The following is a 16,193-nucleotide window of genomic DNA, read 5'->3' on the forward strand; positions in this document are numbered from 1 at the left end:
ACTGTACATGACTATGGAAGTGTCTTCCCAGTGTGTTCTTGTGGTTTGAGAGTCTACCATTTATTGCGGTATTATCTTTCTACCTGTGTTTGGTACTCGTGTGTAACATGCACCGTCACTTTCTCTTGTAACACACTGTTTTCTACCTCTTACATTTGATTATTTTCGATACCTGCACATGTGCCACCATGGCCTACGTAACGTTTGTTTGTGTGCTTGAGGGCCCTCCATATATTGCAGTATTATACCTATGTTTACGCTTTTGTAACCTGCACACATCACTTTTTCCTCTTGTATTTTGTTGGTTCACGATTATCACTTTTGTAATGCACCGTCTTTTTTGCATCGTTTTCATTTACTTTGGTATTTTGGTTCACTTGTAATGATCTCATTTATCAGTTCTACTCCTATTGTGAAGTGTTCTGACTCCTTCTGGTAAAGTCCGCGCTATAAAAAAAATCGCACAAACACATTTACCATCTACAGAACTTTTCTTTTTTTCACCAAATGATTCAGTCTCCTTAGAGACTGTCAAAAATTGCAATGTCGACTATATTTCAAGTCGCCACAGCGGGGTATTGGGTAAAGTTTTCAATAAGCAATAATCGCGCCTCGGTTAAACCTCATTGGCTACGATACTGCCACTGCGCAAAGCTAATGAGCACTCTGTGAATTACAGGCCCCCTCACCGAAGAAACTCGTGTTACAGAGAGCAGGAAATAACGTATCAGTGTGGAGGCATCAGTGCAGCACTGTTCACTTTCAGCAGAAAAATAATTAATATACTCGCGTTATTTCTGTAATTTCCATCAGCTCTCCGGCGCCCAACGTTTCCCTGCATCGCGCAGAGGACTCTGGGAAATTGCATGTTAAGTAGCTCGTGAGACCGAGCCCTGCACTGGTTCCGGTGTTTCATGTTGGGGGCGGGGCTTACCGCTGCCGGTGCATTGTGGGAATGGAAGCAGCAGCGTCACAGGCACGAGAGGAATATAAATATATATAATATACCAAAGGAGGCCTGGAAATAATATAGCGAAATATAAATAATACTGTCGTGTTTCGATAGCGCCTTCACTGCGGGTGTGCCGTGTTACGGAGCTGCACTGATGAACTTGCAGCATTTCAGCCTCAGATTCAAGAGGAGCAATTGTGGTTTCATTGTTTACAAATCATTACTCCCCAGATCTGAAATTCAAGGGATTCGTTTGATTAAAACTGAAAATTATTAACCACTCAAGAGAAATAACTGTTTTAGACGGCAGCTTTTGTTTTTTTGGTCTGGGGTTCGTGCTCGGTTCAGATGCTTTAAATCAAGGATCTCCAACCAGTCATCAGGAGCTGCAGGCAGCTGGCACCCTGTGAGCAGCTTACAGTCCAACATCTTCCTGTTTAAGCACAACTTTATTGTTCACTTAATATAAGGCCCATTTGCAGTACTTGCTGCCCTCACCCAAACCAGCCGCTCTGATTGGCTGAATTCAGCTTAGCCCTGGGCGAGGAGGGGTGAGGGCATTGCCAGAACCCAGCACAGGCCGCATTAGACTGCCCACAGTCAACCACACTGCCTGCCTCTGCAGCTCGGCACAGAACTTCCATCCTGCACACCAGTACTGCCAAGGTTTCAGATTGCCATGTGTGACATTTTCATAATTTAAGTGTAAATATGAGTGACATTTCAACGACTATGAGTGACACTTTACTGCTAGCAAAATCAAGCCATGAAGGCCAGAGAAACATATAATTATCAGAAATTACACCTATTTGAGTACTGATAAACACTAAGGGGATCTTACTGACAGTCCGCAGCGGGCAAGCATCAGGAGAGTGAGGCTGAAGCACACATAAGTTACAGCCAGCTAGGGCAAGACTAAGGAATGTGCACAAGGAAGATTATGCTAGACAGTTTTATTCATCCAATTAGTATTCTACAGCCCTAAAAAACCAAAAGCAAAAAGTACTTGCAAAATGTAACTAGCACCTACGTCTGGAACGAAAGGAGAATAGCCATGGGTGTGGACTGAGGGACAGAGGGGTATATTATCAAGGGGTTTATCTCCGCTTTTTTGGCTTTAAAAGCCAAGAAAGCGGAGATAAAATTATCTCCATATTACCAAGCTGTCGCTAACACCAGTTAGTGACAGCTAATAGGAGATAGCGACCATCTTGGGCCCCGCTTTGCATGTCAGTGATATTTATCACTAATGACATGCAAAGTGGGCGTGCCAAGATGTTAGCGACTGGAAACAGTCGCTAACATCGCTATCTCCTATTACCAACTTTTGGAGATATTCGCGCTAAGCGTGTGCATGTTCCTGAAGGAACACGCATATCACAGACAACCAGGCGCAGGAGCAATAGCACCCTCCGTGACTCTTGACTGATACGAACAATAGCCTGGTAAATCAAGCATGCGCAACCACGCAAGGAGACTCTGACACCAACAACAACCTACCTCAAAAAGGGAACCTACCTCATACGACAACAACATACTACCTCAGAGGGACACAGAACGAGTGCCGACCACAACCACCGGGATACAGAACATGCCGTGAGCCACCAAACAGCAAAACAACCATATCTACCTCAGCAAGACCACGGTGGCCACGGGAGGAACGGGCGTGCAACCGCTGATCATATCCTTTTCTTTTGAAACTGACCATGTGGGGCGGGGGGGTTTTCGTTCTTTTCGTTTTGGTTCTCGCTTTTGGCTAACACGCTAAGGACTAAAAGACTCAGGAAGTACTTGGGGGGGGGGGGGGAGTGTGAGGACCCTTGCTGTCGCACACCCGGTTTACTACTGACGGGGGGGAGGGGGGAGGGAGGGAGGGAGGGGGTCGGGCCAGGGGGGGGAGCGAAGTCGGCGGGAACGTTAGTACATGGCAGAGCCGCCGGCGGCATCATGAACAAAGGACCTAGAATCTTGCCTTTCTCCACAGGCACCCTATACTTTTCCTATTCTTTTTCTCCCATCCAGCACCCCGGGGGGGGCCGCAGAACGCAAAGCACAAGCGATGAAGCGAAACCACCGTGACAAACACAACTAGAGCAGGCCTGTCCACTGATTTGAAAGTAGTGTCCATGAATGTTAAAGGACTGAACCACCCAGTCAAACGTAGGAAAATCCTGGACTACCTGTCCAAACTGAAGGGAGATGTGTACATGCTCCAAGAAACAAAGCTCTCCGAAGAGGAGGCGAAACTACTTAAAGCCAGATGGATAGGGGAGGTACTCTGCTCACCGGCAAAAGGGAAAAAAAGAGGAGTAATAACAATCCTGAGCAAGAAGGCCAACATGGCAACACTAGCAGTGGACACTGATGAAGATGGCCGCTTGCTCATAGCAAGCGTCCAGAGAGGAGGCGACACAATCCACATGGTCAATATCTATGGTCCGAACTCGGAAGACAAGCAATTCTGGACGAGAGTAGACAGCAAGCTATCAGATCTCCCCCAAGAGGACCTCCTGATCACAGCCGGGGACATGAACAAGACGATGGACCAGGCAACAGACAGACACCCAAACAGGCCAAGTCACAACTCCAACAACAACAACAACACCCTGAAAGACTTATGCACCAAACACCAACTGGCAGACCCGTGGCGGCTCCAACACCCGACAGCGCGAGAATACACCTTCTACTCACACCCACATAACTCCTACAGCAGGATCGACTACATACTAATGTCCAACACACACACGCACCTCATAGAAGACACTGAAATAGCCACAATCACCGTCTCAGACCATGCTCACATAACACTCACCCTAAGTGGGAAACACAATGAGAACCCAACGAGGAGGTGGAGACTGAACGATGACATTCTCCAGAACAGAGAGAACGTCAAGGAAATTGAGGCCACAATAAAAGAGTACCTCGAACACAACGACAATGGCGAGGTAGGGAAAGACACTGTATGGGATGCCCTCAAGGCAACAATAAGGGGGAATCTGATAAACATCAAGGCCAGGATGAACAGAGGGCGGAACAAAAAGCTCCATGAGCTCGAGGAGGAAATAACAGCACTGGAGAGAGGTCACTGTGCCAACATAACGGACAAAAACACGCTCACTCTGCTCACAAAAAAGAAATACGAGCTAAACAAGATTTTAAGCGAGAGAGCGGGCTCCTGGTTGACGAAGTTCAAGTCAATCAACCTATGTGCAGCAAACAAGGCCGGGAAGCAGCTGGCGTCCTACTTAAAGGCAAAACAAAGGCAACACACGATAGCAGCGATTACGGACCGCACGAACAAATCCCAAACAACGAACAAAGGAATACTAGAGGTCTTCAGGCAATTCTACCAAGAGCTGTACACGGAGGATCACAACTTGAACAAAGATGCAGGACGTGACCTACTCAGTAGAACCAACCTGCCAAAGCTGGACGCGGCGGAAAGGGAGTCGCTCGAAGCTGACATCTCGGAGGAAGAGATCGGAATTGCCATAAGCCAACTGAAACGAAACAAGGCGCCAGGACCAGACGGTTACTCAGCAACATTCTATAAAACATTCAAGGAACACATCAAGACACTAATGGCACAAACATACTCCACATGCATCAAAAAAGGGAGGATGACGGAGTCCATGTGCGAGGCCAACATCACCATAATTCCGAAGGAGGGGAAAGATCCACAGTACCCCCAGAACTACAGACCAATATCGCTGATAAACGTTGACTGCAAGGTCTATGCAAAAGTCTTAGCAAACAGACTAAACAAGATCCTGCCGAACATCATCCATCCCTCACAAGTGGGATACATAAAGAACAGACTGTCGCAGGACAACACAAGGCTACTGTGCCACCTGATCAACCACACAGCAAACAGCAACGAGCAGGCAGTCATGATAGCGCTGGATGCGGAGAAGGCGTTTGACAGAGTCTCGTGGCCTTTCCTGGGTAACTGTTTGGGAGCTTTTGGCATAGGCAGGAAGTACACGGCGATGGTCATGGCCCTCTACAACAAACCTAAGGCGAAGATAGTCGTGAACGGGAGCGCATCCGAAACGCTCACGCTGGGCAGAGGAACCAGACAAGGATGCCCCCTCTCACCCGGACTATTCCTGCTCGCACTAGAGCCCCTGCTAGCCAGAATCAGGGACAACACCGAGATAACAGGCGTAAAGCTCAAGAGGAAAACAGTCAAACTAGCAGCATACGCCGATGACATCCTAATTACAACAGCGAACCCCTCCACGTCGATAAAAGCTCTGATGGCCACAATAGGTGAATATGCAGAAGCCTCAGGCTACAAACTCAATAAGGAGAAATCTGAATGTAAGCCAATGAATGTCCATACCACAAGAGAGGTCCTAGGCGATTCCGGCCTAGCATGGCAAACGAAACCTCTGAAATACCTAGGACTCCACTTTGGGAAAGACCTCACGTCAACCCTGCAACACAACGAGGACCTCACGCTGAAGAAGATAAAGGAGAGACTGGAGTTATGGTCACCAAAGTTCATCAGCTGGTGGGGACGCATTGAAACGATCAAAATGATGATAACACCGGTAATAAATTACACGCTATCAATGCTACCACTTCCAATGACAGATACATTTCACAAAAAATTGGACCAGCTCATAAACATCTTCCTGTGGAAAAACAAGAAGCCAAGGATAAGCCTACAAAAACTGAGACTGTCTAGAGACCTCGGAGGCCTTAACATCGCGAACTTCAAGACATACCAGACGGCTTGTCTGGCGAGACAGGGTATCGCCTGGGTAGATGCCACACAAACGTACAGGCCAGTATGGCTGGAGGTCGAACAAGACATCCTAGGAGGACTCAGGCCAATAGCACTCCTAACAGCGAACCGGCACCCACTGAAATCGAGCGCCATACTAAAACACACGAGAGAGGCCCTGCTGAAAGTGGACAGGCACATGGCGCAGAAACTGAAGGGCACTGCTTGGGAGTCCATCTGGTTTAACACGAAAGTGACCTACCAAGGGGCAACACTGCATAATGACACGTGGATCAGAGAAGGCATCAGCACGCCCAGTCAATTAGAAACAAAGGGAAAACCGCTGACCTTCCAGAACATACAGCAGCTACATGATCTCCCGAACCCAGAGTTCTATAACTTCCTTAAAATCAAGACTGCAATAACAAAGGCCAACCTATGCGGAGAAGAGCCGGGGATCATCAAGTATCTGCAACTCATCGACCTAGCAGGACATCAAACGGCAAAAATCTATAAACTACTCAGCCCATCCAAGATGGCGCAGAACAAAAAAGCAACCAACACATGGGAAACGCGCCTGGGCAGGCAACTAAATGAAAAGGAGCGAGCAATAATGTGGAGTTCAGCGACAACAAACAAAATCACCCCACAACTAGCGCAAACAAAATACTGGCTGCTCCACAACGCATACTGGACGCCATCCAAACTCCACAAGGTCGGCATAGCAGACTCAGACAAATGCTGGAACTGTCAGAAAGAAGAAGGGACCCTCGAACACCTTATTTTCACCTGCGTGAAGGTCAGGAAGTTCTGGGCTCAAATCAACACTTTCCTGAATGACATGCTCAAAACGAATCTGAAGATCAGCTTCGTCAGCCTGGCAACTGAGCACCTAACAGCGAACCTAAACAGTAAAGAAGAAAGAAAACTCCTAGACCTACTTCTCACAGCGGCCCTCAAAATGATCCTAACGAACTGGAAAAACACAGCCAAAGCAAGCTTTAAAACATGGATCAACTGGATTACCTTCCTGAGGGGAGCAGACAACATTACAGGCACCTTCTCGAAAGAACACACAGCCAAGCTGCACATGTGGGACCCGCTCGATGAGCTCCTGAGGACGACCCAATAAAGGACAACCCCCCCCCCCCCTCTTTCTTTTTTCTCTTCTTTCCTTTCTTCTCCAGTGGAGGGAGAACAACAGACATACATGACCGCCAACTGTGTACCTATATCCGTATGTATATATATATATTTTTGTACGACCTTCTTTTGTATACCAATAAAAAATTTCTAATAATAAAAAAAAAAAAAAAAAAAAAAAGAAATAGTACATTTGTCCTGTGGTAGGCAATCGCTGAAATGGATGTGTGAATATCAGGTAACAAATATCAGAGGGGTGGCCCTGCCCAGCCTCTTATGGGCACAGACGGGCCCACATTCAAAATCAGGTATTCCTCTTGTTACCCACTGATCATTTGGCAAGGGTAGTGGCACTTTCTCCACATCACTGGCATGGGTCCAGTGTCTATGCCCTGAGCATTTAACAGCAGTCTGGGTGGTGAGGAGAACTTGCACAGGACCCTTCCAGTGTGGCTCAAGGCTGGGATTCGAATGAAAGTGGTGGGTGAAGACACTGGCTCTAGGCCTCAACTTGTGACCTGGACCTTCAAGACATAGAGGGAGACTGGCCTCCACCTCTGAATGGATCAAATGCAAATCTTTAGTCAACTGGTCACAGTAATCAATAAGCAGAGGATATTCAATGTCAGAGAATTCCTTTGATCTTGGTACACCTATACATTTCCTGGCCTCCCCATAACTGCCTCAAATGGTTGCAAAACCTCTCAGGGCAGATCTGGGGTTGCAAATGACCTGTTGAAATGGGGGTACCTTTTACTGTGTTATAAGTAGTACATACCATGCATCTCTTGATATGGGACTTCGCCACCCTGGTAATCAAATCATTGAACCATACATGATTTGACGTGGCCACTATTCCTTTAGCACAGATGTGGGCTGAACTGTGGGCCATGGTAAAAATAGCATTAACATAGCAATTTGGAAGTATTCATCTTTACTTTAAAAAAAAAAAAATGTTTTTATTAAAGAAAACCATGGCAGTTATGACAAGAATCATACACATTAAAGTTGCATTTCCATTACCAACAATTAGGCAATCTAACCATTCCCATGGTATTGGTTACAAATTACATTTCTCGTCTGATCAATCAGGTCCATTTATGCACTGCATCGCTAAATCTCTTCAATTTCGTCATCTGAACTATCAATGTCCTCCTCCGGCAGCAGTTTGCATATATCCCCTCTGAAAGTATTCCAAGGTGCCCAAATTTGGTTCCATTTATGCGGAATTCCCCTGGTAGCATATATAGTACGCTCCGTTACCATAATCAGGTCCATATTCCTGCACCATAACGCTAGCGTGGGGGGGGGTCTGCCGCACCCCACTTCTGTGCTATATCTCTCTTTGCAATCATAAGGCCAAGTGTACCCCAGGTTTGGCCATGGCGAGTGAGATCAGTGGCGTCCCATATGTTCAGAATGCACTTTTGTGGTTCAGGCATGAGGGAAACCTCTAGTGTCTGTGAAATAGTGCGCATTACCTGTCGCCAGTATTCCACTATAACTGGACATTCCCACAGTGTATGAAAAAACGTGCCTTCTTCCCCGCACCCCCTAAGGCAGAAGGGATGCGTCGCCCGTTGCATCTTATTTAAGGTGGTCCTGGTGTAATATACACGATGCACTATTTTAAGTTGCACCAGTCGGAACTTGGCAGATATGCCCACCTCCCTAGGGGATGCCAGGGCCGCCAACCATTCCGATTCATCCATATCTCCCACTTCCTCCACCCATTTTTCTCGGAGTCTAAGTGTAGGGTCGGGCGTGTTGTTGAGTAGATTTTGGTACGTGAGGGACGTTGCGCGTTGTTGCATGAAATCAGTGAGTAGACGGTCCTCCAATGGCGAGGCCTCTGGAATGTCAGTGTCAGCTGGGAGTGCCGTTAGCAAAGCATGTCTAATTTGTACATATCTGTATAGTTCGGTCTGACCCAAGTCATATTGTTGTTGGAGTTGAGCAAAGGGAATCACCGTCCCCTTATCCCACAAGTCACCCACAGTGGAGAGTCCGATATTGTCCCATTGTGTAAAGCCCTTACTATTTCTTAAATGTCCCAAAGCTTTGGTGTCCCAAAGCGGGGTAAGTTTAGTGATAGTCTCTTTCCATCCCAATTTAGTCTGTGCTGTATACCACAACGCGACTGTTTGTTTTGTGAGCCCTATTAGTTTTGCGGTCAAACTTTTATTATATAGCACCGCCAGCCTGTTGGTCGTGCCCAACTGCATCCGGTCGGCTCTATATGCTGGGTCATCTTGTGGTGCGTGAATCCAGTGTTGATGGTTTTAAGTTGCGTTGCCCAATAGTATAGCTGTAGGTTCGGTAATGCAATCCCACAATCATACCAGCTCTTATGCAATTTAATTTGTGCTATACGTGCCGGTAGGTTGCCCCATAGAAGGGTCGAGACCTGTGCTGCGACTTGTCTAAAGTACTGTGGTGGTATCGGGTATGGTGTGTTGTCGAGGACGTAAAGAAATCTCGGCAGGGCCATTATTTTATACAATGCTGCCCTCCCCAGCAGCGTAAGGGGCAAGGACGCCCAGTGTTTGACATCGCGTTTCAGCCGTTCTAAAGGGGGCGCCAGGTTTTTGTTAAAGAAGTCTGCCGCATCCCTAGTGATGTGTATGCCCAAATACTTAAAGGAGTCTTTTGCTATGACGATCGGGCAGTTGGTGGGGAGTGAAGGGTCTGGACCTTTTATAATGTATAGAACTGATTTGGACCAGTTTATCGTGTATCCCGATGTTTTCCCATGTGTATTAAAAATCTCGAAAAGCTCCGGTATACTATGGTCCAGGTCCATAAGGTATAGTAGCATGTCGTCGGCATAGAGTGATATGCGGTCTTCCCACCCCTCCTTCCATTTAATGCCTTTTAATAATGGGGTCGCCCTAAGTAAGGTCGCCAACCGTTCCAGCGCCAATGCAAACAACAATGGCGACAGCGGGCAGCCCTGACGTGTCCCCCTTGCCAGTTGTATAGTGTGCGATATGTGGCCATTGGTGTCACCTGAGCCACTGGTGCAGTGTATAGGAGTCGTATCCAGGCCTGGAATTTAGGGCCAAAGCCCATATGACCCAGGACTGCGAAGAGGTATTGCCACTGGTAACTAGACATAATATCGACTCCATAATATCGAATGGACAAAATATCGAGTTAAAAATATCGACAATAATAAAATATCGATAACAAAAATATCATTGGGAAAAATATCGATTAATATCATGTTAAAAAAATATCGAGTACAAAAATATCGACTCAAAAAAATCGACAATACAAAATATCGATAAATAGTCAAAGTAAAAAATATCGATAATATGTAGAAAAAAGGTTAAAAATAAATAAATGTATTAATAGTAATATAAATTGTAGTTAATGTTTAGGAGCGGGATGTTGGGTTAATAGGGGATAAGGGTGGGGAGTAATTTAAAATAAATAATTAATTAATATATGTTTGTAAATATTTTTTATTATTAATTAATTGGTAAATGATTAATATTAATTAGTTAATTAATTAATATAATTTTGTACATATTTTTATTAGTAATTAATTGGTAATTAATTAATATTAATTAGTTAATTAATTAATATAATTTTGTACATATTTTTTATTAGTAATTAATTGGGAATTAATTAATATTAATAAGTTAATTACATTAAATAGAGTAATTTTTATATATATAATATTTTGTTATTGTCAATTAAATAATTGGGAAAAAATTATATTAATTATTACATTAAATTAATTACAGCTAATGTGCTAATATATTAACTTCTTTGTTATTTTTATAAATTGTAGTTAATGTTTAGGAGCGGGATGTTGGGTTAATAGGGGATAAGGGTGGGGAGTAATTTAAAATAAATGATTAATTAATATATGTTTGTAAATATTTTTAATTATTAATTAATTTGTTAATAATTATTATTAATTAGTTAATTAATTAATATAATTTTGTACATATTTTTTATTAGTAATTAATTGGTAATTAATTAATATTAATTAGTTAATTACATTATTTAGAGTAATTCTTTATATATAATATTTTGTTATTGTAAATTAATTAATTGGGAAAAATATTATTAATTATTACATAACATTAATTACAGCTAATGTGCTAATATATTAACTTCTTTGTTATTGTTAATTAATAATTAATTGGTAATTAAATAACAATAATTAATTTTGGGTAAAGGAGTATTTTTAGGGTTCAGGGTCAGTTTTGGGTTTTTGGGTAAAGGGGTATTTTTAGGGTTCAGGGTCAGTTTTGGGTTTTTGGTTAAAGGGGTATTTTATGTTCAGGGTCAGTTTTCAGTCTTTAGGTAAAGGGGTATTTTTATGGTTCAGGGTCAGTTTTGGGTTTTTGGGTAAAGGGGTATTTTTTAGGGTTCAGGGTCAGTTTGAAGTTCTTGGGTAAAGGGGTATTTTTAGGGTTCAGGGTCAGTTTTCAGTTCTTGGGTAAAGGGGTATATTTTTGGGTTCAGGGTCAGTTTTTAGTTTTTGGGTAAAGGGGTATTTTTAGGGTTCAGGGTCAGTTTTCAGTTTTTGGGTAAAGGGGTATTTTTAGGCTTCAGGGTCAGTTTTGGGTTTTTGGGTAAAGGGGTATTTTTTAGGGTTCAGGGTCAGTTTGAAGTTCTTGGGTAAAGGGGTATTTTTAGGGTTCAGGGTCAGTTTTCAGTTCTTGGGTAAAGGGGTATATTTTTGGGTTCAGGGTCAGTTTTCAGTTTTTGGGTAAAGGGGTATTTTTAGGGTTCAGGGTCAGTTTTTAGTTCTTGGGTAAAGGGGTATTTTTTAGGGTTCAGGGTCAGTTTTAAGTTCTTGGGTAAAGGGGTATTTTTAGGGTTCAGGTCAGTTTTCAGTTCTTGGGTAAAGGGGTATATTTTTGGCTTCAGGGTCAGTTTTCAGTTTTTGGGTAAAGGGGTATTTTTAGGGTTCAGGGTCAGTTTTTAGTTCTTGGGTAAAGGGGTATTTTTTGGGTTCAGGGTAAGTTTTCAGTTTTTGGGTAAAGGGGTATTTTTAGGGTTCAGGGTCAGTTTTGTGTTTTGGGGTAAAGGGGTATTTTTAGGGTTATTGGTCAGTGTCCAGCACCTTCCATGATATTAGCTTGACTGGAGTACCAATAGTAAATATTAATTGGTCAGTGTCCAGCACATTTGCATATAATTGTACATTACCGTGTTATTATATTATAAAATAATGCAACTTGGATGTTTTCCAAAAACTTTATTAACATTTTTTTATTTTTTTATGTGTACTACAATACAATCACAATCAAAAAGAACATAACATTTTTTTGAAATGTAGTATTTGCAGAATAACACATTATCATTTATGTACATGTTGTAAATTATCACACAAAATTATTTAACAACATTTTTTCTGTAAATAAACATATTTATCATCATTAACTTTGAGTAACAAGTATTTATATTGAAATAAATAAAAAACCAGTTTTTTCAGCTTCTTCCATTTATATTTAATAATGTTAATATTATATATTAATATTATTAAATATTTATTTTTTAAATTTACATTTTTATAAAGTAACATGACAATTATTATATTTGCTCAAGATATGGAAATACAAATTAAGACATTTTTTGGTACATATTTCAGACAATGTTGTTTTTAAATGAAACATATAAATATATTATGTTGTAAACTTGATAACTGTATAGGGGAAGAATATGTTTAATAATAATATCTGGTATTGGCAAAAGATTATTTATGCAATGATATACTTTTATAATACTTAGAAATTATTATAAAACATTTTGTAATAATTAATAAAAATAATAAAAAATATATTTATTATTATTATTATTATTAATTACTAAACATAATCATTTATCTCTTCTTTTCTGAAAAACATACATTCAGAGAAATAAAAATACATTATTTCAGGGCATTGGTTATATATTAAATGGTTATAATTTTTTTATTAATAACAATAAATAAGTTATATTATTTATTATTATTAATTATTACCATAAACAATTATAATGTTTAGTTATAAACAAACACAAAGTTATTCCAATAAATGTACACAATAAGAAATTATTTACATATATTATTTCAAGTGTTACAATTTTTTTAAATATTATTAATATATAATAATTACTATATATTAATTAATATTAAATATATTTATATTTTTTAAACAGTGTAAATTATAATGAGTCTAGTGTATTAATTTGTTAAAATAACAATGTGTATGTATTATATTTTTTAACAAAAACATTGTATTTTCCATGATACCTTTTCTAAAATGGTTTAAGGGGACTACTTTTTTACCGCGTAAGGTTATTGCGCTTCATTCAGGACTGGAGAAGCTCGCGGTTGGGAGTTGCTTCGCGTGGAGAGAGGTAAGGTTAATTTTACATACAATTTATAACTGAGTGGTAATGTTTGAGGGTATATTCGAACTGTGTAGTGTTTTTGTGTGTATGTATGAATTGTTTATGTAGCGTTTAGGTGAAATGTCGTCGTTATAGATGCGTCGTGTATGTTTTAGTTCTAGTGTTATTTTAAGTGTTAGGAAATGTCTTCTTACATGGTTAATGTTAATTGTGAGTGTATTTACAAATGTTATGGGCTATTTGTGGGTGGGTTTCGTTATGTATGTTTTTTTACAGGTTCCGGTTCCTCGCATGAAAACTACATGGAAGGAAGCGTGTTTTTTTCAGGAGAAACTAATGTATGAGTTATTATGGTTTTATTTTGACATGTATCTCCTATTTTTCGTGTTTGCCAGGAGCGGATTTTAAATTTTTTAAACATTTTTCGGGTTTTTGGAGGGTTTCGTATTGGATTGATACATTGATATGCGTGACCGTTTTTTTAAAGTTGTGTGTATATCACTTTAAATACTAAAGTGTCCACACTACTGTTTTCGGGATTTCCTGGAGCGTTTATTTCATTTTTACATATTTTTCGGGTTTTGGAGGGTTTCCCCTATTGGAATTGTCCTACATTGCAATGGATTGTATGGATTGTATTTTGCTTCATTACGTCTTTTTCATCTACAAAAATTGTAAGTATTTAAAGTACTTTTTTTATTGGGTGGGAAATGTCGATCTTTATGTAATGTGTATGTGTGATGTAATTATAAATATTGCATATTTGTTCAGAAATAATGTCCCAAATTTTGATACGTTTCTTAAACAAATATGTATTATTTATAATTGTTTAGAAATGTTTATGATTTTTATATTTACCATTATTGTAAGAAGACATTAGTATATTTTGTAGACATTTTTATAGTAGGCTTTTAGCTATTATTGACAGGTATTCTAATCCTCTAGTTGTAGGATATAGTGTGACTTGACTTTGCAGTAGTCGGAACATTTGTTTAGTTTGTTTAGTTAGTTTTGGACCAATTTGGGTCACAGATTGTTCCATTCTTAGTTCTTGATAGCTTTGTTCTTTTTTCAAAGCTTCTAGTAGGTTATGGAATGTGGGTTTGGCTCTGCTTGTGGTAGCTTGGAAAGCATTATGCCACCCTTCTACACTGTTGTTTGTTTTAGCCTCTTGGTTTAAAGTACTAAGATAGACATTCCACCAAGGGATTTGGAATTTGGGTTGGCGTCGATGTCCAGATCTGTGCAACCTTCCCACCCAAGTATCTTCGAAATAGTCCAGTAATGGGGTTAGTTTATCTTCATTCCTCTTGTAATATGTGCTGTCAATTAATAAATTATAGTGTTCCGCTACATCGGTAACAGGAACGTAGGCCAGTGCTATCAATTTTTTTATTTGATAGGCAAAGGTGCTATCTGTTGAGTATAGAATACTTAAAGTTGATTTCTGGAGATGTCTCCATATGCTCTGATTGAAATGATAGTAGCAACCCTGGATTGCTGTGTGGGGAAATGTTTTCAAAATGCTATTAATCATAGCTAATTCGAAATCAATAATTATTTTTTGTGGAAAATAATTATTGATTTCATTTTTGAGAACATTTAATATTTCTGTATAAGTGTTTTGCTGTTTGTTAGGTAGCAAACAGTAAATGAAAGGGATGTTATAGTTATGGTATAAACCGTGGATGGAATATAGTTGATAAAAAGGTTTTGGGCATGGTTTAAATGTTCCATCCATCATCCATTGGGGACACTGTTGTATTTTTCTTAAATTACTTGCAGTTGCAAACATTATGATTCTGTTTGTACTGCTTTCATTGTCAAAAAGGATAAATGTGTCTTTATTGTGTGTGATGCACATTTCTGGTGAAATAATAATTTCCTCAAAAGTAGTAGGGTTGGGTTGGGTTGTGGTAGTGAGTCTTTTAGTGTATGCAATTATGCGTTTAAGGGAGTCAATAGAGGGTAGTTGACCTGAAGCATGGGCTGGGACTTTTAACAGTTCTTCTTTAAGGATTTGTGTTGTTGGTTTATCACTTTGTGTGCTAGCAGTTTTTATACTTTCTAAAGCATCTCTTATTTCAATTTCTGTGACATTGGGGGGATGATTGTGTTCCCTGGTAAATAACACATTAGTTTCCTCAGTAGTAGCCCTTCCATAACATTTGTTTGAGTAATATTTGGTACATTTCCAGAAAACTTTTCTACCACTTTGTCTTTTCTGATTATAAACATAACCCATATAACATAACAGTAATTTATTTTTCTGTGACATAACAAATTCTGCACCTTCTGTCATTTTGTTTTACTTGTTCTAGGAAAGAGTAGAAAGAAACAAAATCAAAAAACATATATTTCACTTTGTGGTGCAAACATAATTAATGATGTATTTATACTTACAGTTACTAAAAATAGTAATCACAAATGCAGAACTGTATTTTGAAGGATTTTCTTGTATGTATTTCTTTATTTACTGTTGGTATGAAAATATAGAAATGCTAAGTTAATGTTTACACATAACAAACGTTTTTCCTAGGAAAAAGCAGTTTTCTATTTTGCTTAGTAGTACATTTGATGTAAACATTACATATACTTACTTGTTTAAATAGTTGAGTTGTAGTATTTGGTGGAGTACACCAAGGTAGTAAAGTTCAGATCTGTAGAGAAGATAGAATAAATAAATGTAAAATATTATAAATAATATTTGGAACCGTTGGGAAATTGGAAATATTTAAAAGTATACATACTTCTAAATAAGTAGTTTTGTTTGCTGTAGGTAGAATAGATGTATGATGTATTCAGAATATCTGTAGAGGAAATATAAAATAAATAACATGGTGTTAAGAACATAGTTTTCGTTTTTTTTGGAAGTTTTAGACAAATTGCAAGTGTACTTACATTTTTTACAAGGGTAGTCTTGTCTTTTGGTATAGTTGATGTTGGATGTTTTTATTGGATCTGTAGGGAAGATGTAATATGCAAGATATGTTGTTTAGAAAATAGCAT

General features: G+C 39.8%; 1 non-coding gene across 1 annotated transcript; it reads right to left on the reverse strand.

The window, feature by feature from the left end:
- Positions 1–516: 516 nt before the first annotated feature.
- On the reverse strand, positions 517–656 carry LOC144808083 (U4 spliceosomal RNA). Its single transcript, XR_013606620.1, has one exon. It is a non-coding gene; the product is annotated as a U4 spliceosomal RNA (small nuclear RNA).
- Positions 657–16,193: the final 15,537 nt, after the last annotated feature.

This window comes from Lissotriton helveticus, chromosome 1_2, assembly GCF_964261635.1.
Source record: "Lissotriton helveticus chromosome 1_2, aLisHel1.1, whole genome shotgun sequence".
NCBI classification, from domain to species: Eukaryota; Metazoa; Chordata; class Amphibia; order Caudata; family Salamandridae; genus Lissotriton; species Lissotriton helveticus.